Genomic DNA, 14586 nt, shown 5'->3' with positions numbered 1-14586 from the left:
AATTGCTGGTCTTCTATGACATCACATTTCATTTTTTTAAGATGCCTTTGGAGACTCTCAAATCAAACGTTCAGGAAACTTGTTATCATTTGAGTTTGTTTTTTGTGTAGCCTAATTAAGTTTAAATCGCCCTTGCACTTGCAAGTGTTAATTGTAATTGTAGGACTATTATCACAAAAAAAAAACAGTTTATTTTTTCTATCTCTCTTCTAGGTTTGGTGGCTGTACAATTTTAAGATAGTGGTAGTTTAGCTAGTACTGTTTTATCGATGTATATTTTAAACTTTTGGGTTTTGCCATCTTTCCCTTTTGTTGGTGTCAAATTCGTATGTTTACTTTGTCGTTCTGTACATGTTTGCGCGTTTACATGTTTGCGCGTTTACATGTTTGTTGATTGATTGATAGAGACTTGCAGCTTTATTTCCGAAAAATGCCGAAGAAAACATGATCTTATCCTTTTGCTATGCCACCGGACAGCACCATTTTACAGGAATATTCATACCCACATTTTTGTTGAAAATATTCTCAGAATGCACCAAATTCAAAGTCATTTTTCAAAATTTTCTGCGGGAGGCCCCCCAGACCCCCCGCCGATGGGTGTCGCCACAAGCGAAACACGTCATCAAACCCCCCCCCCTTTCAAAATTCCTGGCTACGCCACTGCTGGTGATCTTGTTATGTCAGTTTTTCACTGTTATCATGCACCGCATACATTATAGCCTATTTGGGCAATTTCTATAAAAGCGTGCACATTTGGGCAAATTTACGTTCTGCCCCCCAAAATGGTTTGGTCTCGTACGGCTATGGGCCTAATAGTTAAGGTTAGGGCAAGGAAATAGTCATTTCGATTGCGTGGCTTCGATTCCCATCCTCTGCTAATGTTTTTCTTTTTTCTGCAACTGAACTGAGTGCAAGAAGGATCTTAATGACTGTAATCAATGGAGTTTATAAGGAAAATTGTCCTACCTTTCTTAACCAATGCGCCGCGGCGCAATGGTGGTAGCTGGTTCGCACGGAAAACTGTCCTATGTTAAAGTGCCTACCATTTGTAGCCCAGTGACGTTCGGTGGCTTAAACCGTTGGGAAAGCAACTTGTAAATATGCTGCAGCAAGGTAGTAGGCCTAGGCACGAAGGGCGTAACCGTCGGGCGAAGCCCGAAGGCGTGTTGCCGAAGGCAACACTTCCAGCGGGGGGTCTGGGGGGCCTCCCCCAGAAATTTTTGAAAAACACTTCCAATTTGGTGCGCTCTGAGAGCATTTTTAAAACAAATCAAACATAAAAATCTGTCAAATTGTGCTTCGCCTATGTCGTGATCATACATCTATTTAATGTTTAGAAGTCATGAACAATCTTAATTTTAACGTTGCAGGACCAAAATCCAGTGTTAAACATGGAATAATAGTTGTCTAAATATTTAATTCGTCATGAATGTTCATTCATTCTCAGATATTCAGTTAGGCCTACACTACAAAAACTAACACTTAGGTCTAAACATTACAACCGCAAGCAATTTGTACAAAAAGCTGGATAAGTTTGCCTCCTGACTATAGAAGCTTAACAAACTAAATATTGCAGCCGCACCTGAACGTTCATTGGCGAAGTAACGTTATATCAACGCTGTAAAAAGGGCAAAGGCATGACTATGAAAGTTAGTAGGCTAAAGTACAGTACATGGCGAGGAGACATCAAAAAACAGCAACAATTATTTCGGCATTATGATGCTTGTGCTGTGTACCGTGACGAGCACCATTCTGACGAGTTAGTCTAGCCGCTCTAGCGAATGTATGCATTGACGTCACTGGGAAAGCAAGACTCACCTGGTCTCACCATAACACATCTGATTGGCTAAGCAGCTGGTGACGTTTTGCAAAACGAGTGATGATTGGATAAAACGAAGGCGTTTTTTGACATTTTTGAATCTCGTTAAGCAACTTTGATAGTTGCTTACCTAGAGCCTCAGTGATTGTTTCTGACAGAAGCGTTTGCGTTAATTGGCATTTATAGGCAAGACATGCGGTTTGGTGAGGATTTAGGCTACTCACAAGCGTTACGAGTAATTCTAGTCACGAATACAGTAATTTTCAAGTTAAAATAGACATGATAAAAACAATAAGAAGTTAAACCTAGAATTCAGTCATTATAACCTACTTTGCATAGTTTTCGCTCAGGTAAGCACTGCTTTCCTTGCTTTCCCTCACCGATCGTCACTGTATGTAGCCTAGTCCTACATATTTGAACAGAAAATTTTGATGCCAGTGCGAAAAGCTATTGCACGTTGAGTTGTTTTTGGCTTTTCTTAGTAAATTTATTTCATTAAGTTTTGTCAGGATGTGAGCCGATGTCGAAAATGAAAGCCTGATATTCTTCTCTAGCCTACTCGTTTCTCCAGGATAGCTTAGTGGTCCACATAATTAACCACATACAGATACATCGGCAGCATAGCTTATATTGGTTTTAAAGGTTTTCATCACTAATGCTGCGGCCGGCAGCCTGAAAATAGATGTCTCAATTTTATCAAACAGGTCACTTGATGTCCACTCATCAATCAAGGACAGGTGCCAATAGATGCTTGAGATCCATGGACAGACGAGAAAAAGTTAATGTGACTTGTGAACGTCGAAGCTCTTGCAGTTGCGGTGCCCAGTGGGAGAATGTTATCTGGTTCTGCTGTTGATCACGGGCATCCATTCACAATACACAAGGTTTCTCATACCACAAAATGAATGACTTTCATCTATCATCTTCACCAATAAACTTTTTTTAAACTCTATTGTCAACAACCCTCAGCTCTTGTAACACCCTTGCGAGTGGTTGCAGTTGCATAAAGTTCCCATAGGCTGCTGACAGAAAGACAGTGAGACAACCATACAGTCTGCTAGTTTATTGCTATGAATTTGTCATTCAAAACAAGAGAATTACTTGCATTACAGAAATATACACACTAAAGAGAAAAAACGTTGCCTAAACACTAAATTACAAAAAGCAAACAGAACCCAGTTAAACCAAAAGGTAAAAAACGAACAGCTGAGTGCTGAGAAAGAAAAGGGAAATAGAAGGAGAGGGAAAGAGAGAGAAAAAAAAACTTTTATTTTGTTTGTTGCAAAAATTCAATTCAATTCAATTTATTTTTCATTGCTGGCGCGAACATGAAGAAAACGGCAAAGTAAACTCACGAATTTAGCACCAACAAAAGGGAAAGATGGCAAAACCAAAAGGTTTAAAATATGCAAAAACAGTGTTGGGATGTCACTATCTTTAATTTGCACAGCCACAAAACCTGGAAATGAGATAGAAAAGATAAAAATTTTATGTGAAAACGGTACAAAAATAGGGCTACAATTACAACCAACACTTGCCAGTGCAACAAGGGCGATTTTAAACACGAGCTGAAGTTAAACAAAACAAGCCCAAACCTTCTCTTTAACAAAAGAAAAAATAGGCCGAGTATTACTGTACAATGAACACTTGCAACAAGGGCGATTCAAACTTTACAGAACCACACACAAAAAAAAATACTGTAGTGACAAGTTTCCAAAACTTTTCATTTAAAAAGTTTAACGAAATTATGACGTCACAAAATAAAGATTTCGCAAAGTGAAAAGTTCAGGAAACCGGCTTAGTGTGACCAAATGAATTCAGGGAAAAAATTAAGTCCAACGCGAGATACAATTAAGAGAGAGAGAGAGAAACCTTTTATTTTGTCTGTTGCGACAATAGTACGGTACAATTATACACAATACGAATAAAATAGTACCATAGCTATTTAAATACCACAACAGACAGGAAGCAGCGAAAGACTATATCAGTCATCGAGTCAGCTGCTTCCCAGTTCTTAATGTGACAAATGTCAAGCATCGGCAAATTACGTTGAAACAAGATAAGCTGATGTTCAGTAATATTAATGAAAGAAAAGAAATCATGTGCTGCTGCGATCCTCAAGTGAAGTCCTGAGGTTTTATTCAAATATAAACTTTATTCCGGGTGATTAAAAATAGGAAAAACTTTTGAAATCAATAAACTCTTGTAGCAAGGGCAGGCCCGCAACCAGCAAATATTTTCGGGGGGGGCATTTAATTTTTATCAAAGAACAAACATTAAAATGATGCATTGTGACATTTTTATGTTAATGTCCACGCCCGTTGATAAAGTGTGTGGCACTACCATGTTACGGTTCAGTGGTCATAACTTATGTCAATCACGTTTTTGTTTAGTAGCCTACAGCATTAAAGGAAACTAGCCTTTGTAACCTTTTCTCAGTTAGCTATGACTACCCATGGAAGAAAATTACGATAATACATTAATGTGTTCAGTCGATTACAAATAAAATACAACATCTGTAGGCTACGAATTGCATTGGCACGACTGGAGTCATAAATTAATCAATAACATATATTTACATCAACATAAACAAACAGATACATATGAATATTCATAGTACATTTCATATTGCATAGAACGCTTAAAAATTTTTCAACAAATTTCGGGGGGGGCAAATGCCCCCAATGCCCCCCTTTGGTTGCGGGCTTGAGCAAGGGCGTTTAAACTTCAGTGCAACCAAGAAAAGTTCAAGCCAATAAATAGTACAAGGCTACGAGTAAAAACATTTTCAGTAACAGTATTACAATACGAAAATAATCACAGTTTAAAAAAAGGTCTAGGCCTATTGTTCTGTCATAAAAGAAATGGCTGAGTGACTCTCAGTGTGACCTGTTAGGCTGCATGAAACTAGCGCAATGTGACCGTATAATTTGACAAACAAATTGAATGGAATGTAAATGAGAAATAATTGAGTGTAACCGAATAACACAATAGGTCAATTATGTTTTCTTCAGATTAAATTTAACAAATCAAATCCAGGCGACGTATTATTACAAAGTTTGAGCCCAAAGTAACAATTTATGACACTTTTTGTCACTTTTCCACTGACATAAAGCAACAAAATTTAAATTCAATTAAAAAAAATCAAACACTTCGCATTGAAATAAAAGCAAGAAAAAAAACAATTTTTGTCGATTTAGGCTAAGTGAGATTGATCAAAACTTGTCTGGCAGCCCTGCTTAAAAACTGACTAGGCTTGATTGCTGGCCAACGTTCGATTTTTATGTCAAAAACTAAGTAATTTATCATTAAAAACTCTTGCGCTGGTTTAATTCAATTGATTTATACCAATACAACACACACTAATGCAGAAAAGTTAAAAAAAAAAACTGAATTTAAAACAAAAATTTTAGGACAAACTTTGAACCGATTTGACAATCAATGGGCAGCAAACAAGATGTTACACAATAGAATAGAATGTAAAACAATTAATCCACATGGCTTACTAATCGTTGTTTGATAAATTTTCTACCGTACTGTACTTCAATTGCTTCAGCTTCGGTAGAGAGTTTGTCTTGTTGAACCATAGGCATACGAAGCCGAGCAACGTTATCAAGTTTAGCACATTTAAAGATTATTATATTTACAAAAACACAAAACTACGCAACAATTAACAAAATGTATGTACGTTATGTTGACGATATTTTTGCAGTTTTTGACAACGATCAATCTTGTTCACAATTTTTAAACCTTTTAAATGCTCAACATCAAAATATCAAATTTACAGTTGAAAAATCTGATGACACTATTGCCTTTTTAGATGTTGAAGTAAAAATAAATTATGACTCGTTTGACACACAAATCTGGAGAAAACCCACCAACACTGGCCTACTTTTAAATTACAACGCTTTTTGCCCAAATAAGTGGAAATCTGGATTAATTTTATGTCTTTTATCTCGTGCCCGTTTGGTTTGCTCGACGGACTTATTGTTCCACAATGAAACTAACAAGTTGAAAAATATGCTACATTTAAATGGATACTCGTCATACTTTTTTGATAAAATATTAACAGCTTTTTTGGATACGAAACCGAAAGATAAATCCGAAGAAGACGATTTTAGCAACTTTTTTGATCTACCATTCTTGGGAAAAGATTCGGTAAGATTTTCAAAAAATCTAGCTAAAATTGTCAAAAAGAAATTTGATTGTGACATTTACCCTGTATATAGAACGTTCAAAGTAGGCAGATATTTCCGGCTGAAGTCGCCTACGCCCTTTGCTTTATGTTCTAATGTCGTTTATAAATTCAGTTGTTTGCGTGATGCAAGCCTGACATACATCGGTATCAGGCCCGGATTTAGGGGGGGGGCAGAGGGGGCAGTTGCCCCGGGCCCCCCGACTTTTGAAGGGCCCCCCTATGTGGAAAAAAATGTGATTTTGTGTTATTTTTTTCCTTTTGGCCTTTAAAGTTTCTGCAAAATGCTGTGCAGTACTGGACTGATGCTACTGTAGACGTAGAGATGGTTTTTCGCGCCGTAGGCTTGAAAATTTTTTTTGCACGGGGGCCCCCCAATCTAAAAGTGCCCCGGGCCCCCCATCAGCTAAATCCGGCCCTGATCGGTATGTCAACAAGACATTTATCGACTAGAGCTGGGGAATACCTCAATTTGAATTCTGTACAGAAAAGCGCAATTAAAGATCACATTTTCTCATGTACAGAATGTCAAAACAACGTTTCTATCAAGCAATTTGAGATCATGTCCAGAGGCAGGTCTGAGTATCAAACTAAGATCTCGGAAGCCTTGTACATAAAACGTCACAATCCACTTTTGAACAGACAATTGTGTGCTTGCGGCTCGTCTTTCTTGCTCTCTGTATTTTAAAATTAGTTTTTTTTCGCACCTTGCCTTTCTACCATTGGTCACAGCGGTAAACCATAATCTCTTCGTGGGAAAATTGTAACGTAAGATTCCCAAATCCGTTCGTCTGTATGTATCGACCGAAAAAGAAACACTCCTTGAAACGTCTATTCAATAAGTGTATTCCTGTAAAATTAGCCCGCGGCTATCGAAATCGAGATGCAACGCCGTACACCTCTAAAAACTGTCACTACGATACAGATTACTTGGATAAAAGACGGAAAATTTGTCCAGCTAGCAAGCACTAAGCCAACAGTTAAATGTGCGGCCAACTTTCAAACAATCATTTTACGAATGACCAGAATAGATAGCAATATCTCAAATTCACGTATGCAGTACTGTGACGCAATAATGAAAGACAATTATGAAGTCATTCCAACAGGTGTTTAAAGCTGATGTAATATTTCCTGTTTAAACAGGCCCAAACAGGCCCAAACAGGTTTGACACAAGTCTTATGAATGATGGTGCAATTTTGGCACATTTTCTAGCAACTTGCATGACGTAATATTCAGTAGACTTGAACGGTTTTTATATGACGTTTGATTAGGTGAACCATTGTCTGGAACATAGCGGCCCCTAGTTATGACAGTCTGACATGGCATAACTAAAGAAGAATTGACGACAATTGTGAGCCAATGAATAAAAACACATGATACACAAATTGTTTGAATCACTCACGTTTAAGTTAATACGCAAATACAAAGGGCATGCAAAGAATGAACAGCAATAAGAATAAACACGACGATACATGAAATTGGTACCATAGGTACACACTAAAATGACGCTATATACAATGGTTGCGATAATAACCGACTGTTCCGGGCTCAGACAAGGGTCGGCCACCACAGACAAAACCAGGCTCAAACCCTAACACTTAGGTGTTCTTTACGGGGGCGAGGCACGAAATATCCCTCAACACATAGTCTACTTTCACTTTCCCCGTACTCTCATCATAGTTGCAGACGGCAACTTTGGCTCTACGAACCACAGGCTTCCCTTTCCTAATTTGTGGAACTACCTCATGCACCCTCCCAAGTTGATACTTCCCACGTTTACCAATGTCTTGGAGAGAAACCACCACTACAAGTTGACCAGGCTCCAAATTCTCGGCCATTTTTAGCCATTTTTTCCGGCCCTGAAGACCTGGCAAGTAAAAATCGATCCATTTACTCCAAAACGGCTGAGAAAGTGACAAATTGAACCGATAATCCCTTCTTAGTTGGTCACGATCATGTGGTTGCCCAACAGCACAGTATGGGTCTAAGTATGGGGTCAAAAGTGAGGCAGGGGTGATGACAGTAAAATCCCTAGGGTTGTCACTCAAAGGTACCAAAGGGCGTTCGTTCACGATCCGAACGGCACTGCCTGTGTACGTAAGCAGTTCAATAAAATTGGGCTTACGTACTGAAGAGTCCAAAATGTGAAAAAAGTACTTGGTCATATCGGCCACGAAACCAAATCCACTAAGCCGAAATGTAGCCAAGACATCTACCAGAAGGTTTAACAAATCAGGACCCGAAAACATTACATCATTAACACAAGTTCCTCGAAATTTAGACTTGCCATCGTAAACAATACGCTTTTTTAATTGTGATGTCACAAAGTATGGTAAATACCATTCAAATCCCTTGACATTTCCTGCTTCACCAGCACGCTCAATATAGCCATTAGATTTAAGATCTTTCATGGTGTCAGTAAGGAAATCACGAAGTTCAGGTTGTTTTAAAGCCTTCTTCCTTAAAGCAGCAGCTCTATCTGACGCCAACACAAAATTGTTAGGTAGATCAATATCTTCCTTCAACGGAACAGGTATCTCAAATCGACCATCTTTCAACTCATAATTCGGTTCAACAAGTTCTCTAGCCAAAATGTCATTGCGAGACAATTCACAGGTTTGATTTTGCAAGGTCAAATCCTGAATGACTTTATTCAGGTCTGCTATTTCCATATCACGAGACTCAATTTTACGCTGAAAGCCAGAGATGACATCCGACTCTGAAGACGTCTGCACTCTGCACACGTTAGCAACGCTTTCATCTAAGGGTGACTTACCACCACAAGCCAACCAGCCGAGAGGAGTGAGCAAAGCATGTGGTTCACTACGATTCTCACCAACACGCTCTTCTTTAGCACACATCAAATAAGCGTTGTCGTTTCCAATCACTACATCTACAGTACTACAATCATTCAAATGAAACATATTCACGTCATGAAAATGACGGAAACCACTTAAATCCTGCTTATGTGGTAAAGTTTTAACATCGTCAGCCCAAGCTGGGTTAACCACCGAAGTTATATCACAAAACAGTTCATTCGTCTCTAACGACTGAATGTTGAGTTTAACAAGGTCAGCACAAGTAGGTTTCTGACCAGCCAGAGTATCCATTTTAAACGACGCTTGATCATACGGTTTAACGCCAAGTTTGCCCACCAAATCACTCGAAACAAACGTCAACTGCGAACCAGGATCATGCTGACAATACACCAACTTCGATTTGCCAGTCATTGGATTCAAAACACGAGCAGCAGTAACGCGGTTAAAGGCTGCTTTAACATTTCCAATCTTAACATTACGCACAGGAACTCTGGCACCAGCATCATCTTTACCGACCGAATCCAGAGAATCACGTGACGTCACATAAAAATCATGCAGAAGAAAATAATGTTTCCTACCCAGTAAACATTGATTGTTGGGGCAACATTGGCAAGAAGTTGGCCGCAACATTGGCAAGATGCAGACGCCAACGTTGGCAAGATGTTTTATGCACCATTTGGATGCATCTGACCAGCGTTGGCGTCTGCATCTTGCCACCGTTGGCTTCTGCATCTTGCCAGCATTGGATTATGCATCTTGCCAACGCTGGCTTCTGCATCTTGCCAACGTTGGCTTCTGCATCTTGCCAACGTTGGCAAAATGTTTTATGCACCATTTGGATACATCTGGCCAGCGTTGGCGTCTGCATCTTGCCACCGTTGGCGTCTGCATCTAGCCAACGTCGACTTCTGCATCTAGCCAACGTTGGCTTCTGTATCTTGCCAACGTTGGCAAAATGTTTTATGCACCATTTGGATGCATCTGGCCAGCATTGGCATCTGCATCTTGCCACCGTTGGCGTCTGCATCTAGCCAACGTCGACTTCTGCATCTAGCCAACGTTGGCTTCTGTATCTTGCCAACGTTGGCAAAATGTTTTATGCACCATTTTGCTTCATCTTGCCAACGTTGGCATCTCTATCTGGCCAACGTTGGCAAGATGGCTTGTGCACCTTTTGCTTCATCCGGCGCCTAAATTCTGGTTGACTTTTATGCACCATGACGCTGCTTCATCTGACCTATTGACTATTGTGATGCCCGCGCTTTGACCAAGGTTGGCCATGCGAAGCAAGCTGGTGCATAAAACATCTGAATAGCATTGGCATCTACATTTGCCAAACGTCTCTGTACCTAAACCTCGCTCATCACCAAAAGTTTATTGTTGAACCTAGCTAATCCTTGGGCGAAAGAACAGCAGCAACACGGATTTATAAGCAACACTACTCCCTTTGTGACAAAGCAAAGTAACAGTCGAGCTTCGTATGTTTTCACATTTATTAGAAACAAGCCACATCAAGTCGTATTGATAGATGGAGATTCATTGCACATCATCAGCTTTTTCTTATGTATCTTTATCATTCTGAATTCCTGCGAATGAAACAAAAATATCTAATTCAAGAGGGCTGTTTGGCAACAGTGTCAGATTTTGATCAGTTGTCGTCCAGGATACTACGAAGTTAATTGACAATCTGCAATATCAATGTAATATCCCTTTCTCCAACGTGCGTGACAAAAAACTTATCATTCGATTCTGCGCCACGCAGAGCGATAATCAAGTTCCAATACATTCTAATTGCGTGTACAGTAGTTATTCAACAACTAAAGCAACACATTCGCTGTTGTCTTTCAAACATATAACAAGCTCACCAAAAGTTAGTTTTTGCCGTTTTCGGCCACCTTGCCTGTCCTTCCAATTTCGAAATCACTCTGAAACTCTTCCTCAATTTGCTGCACGGCAGCAGCTTTGTCGTGCGCCATCACCATGTCTAATCATGAAAGTAAAAAAAGAAGTGTTAAATCAGTATATAAATGCCGACATAGCCTACTAACCACCATGTTCGTTGTTCACATCAATGCGAGTACACCACTAAAACATTTTCATACATTACTCAATACTCTTCACAATTACATCAAACATTAATCAAAAGAGCAAAATGGCATAGTTATGACATAATCATTTAGTCATAGTAGAAACATTTATCCGTACTCACCAAGAACAACCTTTTTCAGATTCTTTTTTAAACAATCAAACGAGTGCTTAGACTTTACGATGTTTTTTTTCTTTCTTTGTTCTCGACATGACTTGAACTGTGTTGTGTTCGATAATAATAGTTGGAATAAGTCCACTGATACAATCGCTTGCATTTTTGCCCACAACTTGACTTAAATTTGCCACCTGCAAAATGTAAATCGAATGTAATGACAGGGGTTTCATCCATCATATTAAAAAGCTTCAGCACTTGTTACAGAAATTTTCGACTGTTACAAATGACAGCCAACGTTTAAAGTTTATTTTGGGATTCCAGTCGTCTGTTGTGTTGCGTATGTAGGTCGCAGTGTAGGCTACTGTAGGCTATGTTGTCGCAATGGGCGCAAAATAAAACATGTTATTATTATTATTATTCAGTTGACGGGTGTTCCCGACAATTTTCACCAAATCAAACGTCATATAAAAACCGTTCAAGTCTACTGAATATTACGTCATGGAAATTCCTAAAACATGAGCCAAAATTGCACCAGCGTTCATAAGAATTGTGTCAAACCTGTTTGGGCCTGTTTGGGCCTGTTTAAACAGGAAATATTACATCAGCTTTAAACACCTGTTGGAATGACTTCATAATTGTCTTTCATTATTGCGTCACAGTACTGCATACGTGAATTTGAGATATTGCTATCTATTCTGGTCATTCGTAAAATGATTGTTTGAAAGTTGGCCGCACTTTTAACTGTTGGCTTAGTGCTTGCTAGCTGGACAAAGGTTCCGTCTTTTATCCAAGTAATCTGTTCTGTAGTGACAGTTTTCAGTGGTGTACGCGTTGCACCCCCTCGTTTTCGGTAGACGTGGGCTAATTTTTACAGAAATACACTTTTTGAAAAGAAGTTCAAGTGTGTGTTTCTTCGGTCATTATATGTAGACGAAAGGATTCGGGAACTTTAAGTTACAATTTTCCCACGAAGAAATTATGGTTTACCGCTGTGACCATAAAAAATAAAAGACGAAGTTTGTAGTTGGTAGGCTAAGAAGCACTTAGAAGCAAAGAAATAATAAAAGAAGATCTTATTGGTTGGTAGTCTAAAGAAGTAAAGAAAAGTAAAGACATTTCTTCTCAGTTTGGTACAGAAGAAAAATAACTTTGACATTTATTGGCAAGAAAGAAGATTAAAGGCAATCCATCTGTGCTTGAAGATTCAAGTGGAAGAATCCAAGCAAGTTTTGTGGACGTTTGGACTTCACATACTCGTACAGCTACGGTATCGTGCATTCTTTTTTGTATTTTTACGGTCTTTGCAGTTAAGTTTTTTATAACTACTGTAATTTTGTGTGTTTGTGTAACTTAATTTTTTAATTGTTAAATTTAGCCCTAACATTTAATATGTCTACACTCGGTGGTGACAGGGACTCGACCGCCGTCGACTGAGTTTAAGCCTGATGATGTTCTTTGCGGTCGGGCAGGCCATTCTGGGGAGGGGCCCATTAACGATGAGGCTAAATCAGTTCGAGAAGCCCGGCATCTTAGACGGGATATTTTGACTCAAATTGGGAAACTTTCTGTAGCCCTAGGTTCTTTGAGTGATAAGCAGGAACTGTTAATTTTTCGATCTAACTTATCTATTTTAGAAGAGGAATTACTGCATTTCCATGCTCTTTTGACTAAAATTTTTAACTCTGCAATCTTAGCAGAACTTCGTGATAGGGTAGATCCCGAATTTAACTCGTTAAAAAATAACTTCGAACAAAAAGAAAGTGAGTTCTCAGATAGGTTGGATGCTGACATACATCCTGAGGATAGCGCCTCAAATGTAAGCACTAGAATGTCTGAGAGCTCGTCACGAATAGTTGCACAAATTAACCTACAGTTAAGACGAGAGGAGCTCCAGATCCAAGCTGAGGCCGAAGCAAGAGCTGCTGAGGCCATCGCAAGAGCTGAAGCCATACGAGCTGAGGCTGCCGCGAGAGCTGAGGCCGACGCGAGAGCTGCTGAGGCCGAAGCGAGAGCTGCTGAGGCCGCCGCGAGAGCCGAAGCTAGAGCTGCTGAGTTCGCACTCAAAGACGCTCAGTTGAGGGCCGAACAACGTAAAGAGGTAGTTTTAGCTGAATATCGTTCTGAGTTGGGCTCCCGGCGTAGCTCTAGGAAGGGCTCTTCTAGGCATTCCAGAAGTGAACATCAATCACAGTTTAATTTACCTAACCTTTTCCACACGCCTGTTCAATCCGTAAGTGGACCTGTACAATCCACATGTTTTCCAGCTGTTTCAGGAGGTCTCGGGGCCGCGGCTAAGGGTATTCCGAAGGCTGTAGAGCCAAGGTCTGCAAATTACAACCGAACTCCTCCCCCAGAGCGTACAGGTCACGGGGCCGCCATTAGCAGTAATGCTTTGCCCCCTTCACAGTTTTCTGCGCCGCTAGTTTTTGATCGCCCAGCTACACGTAATTTGGGTGGTTGTGAGAGGCGTATCGTGTCTCCTGATTTTAACGTGTTTGAGGATCGTGATCGGGCTGTGCATGTGACTGAGCCCACTCAGCCCCTTAAGGGATATAGCTTGTCTTCTCCCGCTAAATCGAGTTCTCAACAGCAGGATTGCTTTTTTGAATACCAAAATAGTAGGACGTTCTTCGATAAGGCGGCCTTGATTGGTTACGATGGTAATAATATGCCATTTGTCTTCTTTAAAAATCGTGTTATGGCCTTGATGGCAGCTTCGCCCTTTAAGGGAACTCGTTTGACTTTGTTGCAAGCAGCTTGTGTTAGAACAGCTGCACAAACGATTGCTAATTTGGTTTCTGACACCCCTGGCTTGTCAGAGGAAGACAGGATAGAAATGTCGTTAGCTCGCTTGTCCCAGCGTTTTGGGGTTCGTGGAGGTCTTTTTGCAGAACCAGAAATTAGAAAGTATCGCTATGGTAGCAAATTGACTTCGATCTCTTCCAGTGATTTGAAAGAGTTTAAAGATGAATTGTCGCAGTGTTTGCTTTACGCGAAAGCTTATGGTCAGCGTGATAAATTAGAAGGACGTTTTGTTTTGGATTTGGCTAAGCGACTCCCGTTTGACGCTAAGCAGCGTTATCTTGACTTTTTAGGTGATCAGTATGGTAGCACTGAGGAACCTACCTTTCAGAGTTTGTTTGATTTTGTAGTACGGGAGGAAACGCGCAAGTCGACTGATTTTAGCATTATGCTAATGGGCGATTCTGGTGAGTCGCAGCATTTTAAAAAGTTTGGCAAAGGAAAATTGCCTTCATGTCCGGTTAGGCAGACGTCGGTAAAACCCCATGATAACGTGATTTCAGGGAGTTCGCAGTACTCGACTGCTGTTGGCGCACCGCGCGGCGGTGTGGCCAGACGTAGTGACATACCGGCATGTTTTTGTTGTTCGTCACGTGGTCAAGTTGAATATCATTTTTTGTCTAATTGTAAAGAATTTTTGCGCTTGACACCTAAAGGTCGGAGAGATGTCATTGTGAAAGCTGGAAAATGCTTGAACTGTTTGCGCCAGCATATGGTTAAGGACTGTAATCATGCAAACAACTGTCG

Source organism: Aplidium turbinatum, chromosome 18, assembly GCF_918807975.1.
Source record: "Aplidium turbinatum chromosome 18, kaAplTurb1.1, whole genome shotgun sequence".
NCBI lineage: Eukaryota > Metazoa > Chordata > Ascidiacea > Aplousobranchia > Polyclinidae > Aplidium > Aplidium turbinatum.
Note: the sequence above shows the minus strand (reverse complement) of the source record.